This window comes from Hyposmocoma kahamanoa, unplaced genomic scaffold (genome assembly GCF_003589595.1).
Source record: "Hyposmocoma kahamanoa isolate Upper Pololo Valley unplaced genomic scaffold, ASM358959v1 239, whole genome shotgun sequence".
Taxonomy (NCBI): domain Eukaryota; kingdom Metazoa; phylum Arthropoda; class Insecta; order Lepidoptera; family Cosmopterigidae; genus Hyposmocoma; species Hyposmocoma kahamanoa.
The window spans coordinates 544,331-546,649 of record NW_020653756.1 but is presented as its reverse complement, the minus strand read 5'-3'; positions in this window follow the sequence as shown (position 1 = coordinate 546,649).

The following is a 2,319-nucleotide window of genomic DNA, read 5'->3' as shown; positions in this document are numbered from 1 at the left end:
GTTTCATTATAATTTATTATGGACTTGAATAGTCAGAGTGGAAGATTGGTAAAGCTTATAATTTTTTTGACATCGGAAGAAGAAAGACATTCATACATGGTCACTTGTGAACATTAATGACACAAAATACAAATATGGCCAAATGCTTCACTACCTCATAATCTTGTTTACAGGCAGCGGAGACAGCTCGTAGCGCATCACCATTCATCATTATGCCAAGTGATTAAGCAATAAGTTAACATTATTATAACTAAATAGCAATTCTCAAATTATATTATTTATTGTGTGTTGCTGTCATCAAATCTGTTATCAGATTGGAATAACGCCTGCGCGGGAAAGAAAGAGAGAGTGCAATCTGTCATTGCACATTCTGTGATAAATGAAAAATAAAATAAGTTTTTTGATTATTTTTTTTTTGGAAATTACTCCACTAAGCAGTTTGTTATAATTATTAATACAAAGATCGAACACCTAGAAAAAAATCTTCGATCCGTCTCAATTTGAACCAGGGTAATCTAGCAAACCGTGCTAGACACTATGGCAACTAAGCTACGGATCGAACCAGCGGACCTTACGAATTTTTTATGTGCTTGTTGCAGATTTTTAACAACTTTTTTGCCGTAGCGCCATCTGTGAGAAATCTATTTCTTCACTCAGCCAGGTACCTTTACAGCTACTACCAGCTGACCAGAGGTGGCGCTTTAATAATTGTAAAATAATTGTATCTAGGGTAACATGTTGATCAACTGCGGCCTTACCTTTAATGGGCAACATCATCAATGGGTCACAAGTCTACACTGAATGAAATATTAATTTTGTATTTGTAGAGTAATTTAGAAATTTTCCGTAAGTGTATGAGGGGGCCGTATTAATAAGCAACTTCTGAGTTCGGTATTACGTGCGCACTGGCTAGGACCCCACACAGATCTCAAGCTCTCCTGGGTCAATAGATCATAATGCATGATATCTTGGATTAGGGACTTGATACTATCACGCGCTCGAACGACGCGTCACTGAGAAATCTTCATGTGCACTAATACGACATCAATATCGACTATGCACTTTGATGGATTTACTCTAACGGGCCCTTTAAATTTTAGCAAGTAAGATGTTTTTCAAGAATTAAAGTTACTCACGAAGGGTAAACGATGCCACAGTTGAGTACATATACTATAGAGGCATTACGCGTATCAACAGTAACGTACCTATACCTAATAATTGATTTATGTCGAAGTGGTAACATAACAACATATACGTATAATTCTATTAGAATAATTCTGTACATAATAATTAATACATATTACACATTTAAACAGGTACTTATTAACATTTTCATAAGAAGTAAAATAATTATGTTTTTCTAAATCTAAATATCAAATACTGTGATATAATAAAATACAGGGCGTCACAAACAAGTGTAGTAATTCTTTTTCGTGAACAGAATTTTCGTTCTCAAGTGTTACTACACCATTTTGTAGCATAACATTCAAATAATATTATACTTCATAAGTTCAATTCAAAGATTACTTTTAGTATTTGTTAGAACATATAAATATACAGTGTATTATAAAGGAATTCAGTCACTGTATCTGTGACCTGTTTTAACATGTCATTGCAACTCAGGAACACATACAGTCGCGTCAAATTGAACACATCCGGCCAACGTATACCTACACGGTATTAGGTAGAGAGGTGCTATTGACACCATGGTAGCTAGAAGTAAGTGCAACCTAATTGGTTCAATTACACAATTATACTCTGGCCACACAGAGCGGCCGCGGAAGCGTTCCGGGCGCAGGAATGTTTGTAATGCACGAGTTCACATGAACGCTTTCCCGGAACGCTTCCGCGGCCGCCTCTGTGTGGCCTGAGCATTACATTCAATCGGATACTGAAAGCTGTACGAATGGCGAATGAGATTTCAACTATCATTAGATCATTATAGGGTTTTTTTTTTTCACTTTTTTTATTTATCTCATCATCTTGTTTTTCAACTTTCCCTGAGGATTTTACGACCGCTTTGGACACAAATTTCACATGCGTCGTCACCCTAAAGTTTGAAAATGAGCAACAGCTTGTTGTCATTTATATCGGAGGCGAGATTTAATCACAACAGTCCATCATGCAATGTAAGGGATGGACCTCACTTGTCAGCACGCATCGAGCGTGTTGGCTATAACTCACACTGCAAATAAACAGGCAGAGGGTCCTGGTCGAAGCGTTCTTTGTCAGACCAGGTTGGTCAAGAAGTTCACAACAGGTGACAGAATTTAGGTAAACGTGATCGAAAACGAAAATGACAATCAGTCAATGCTAATA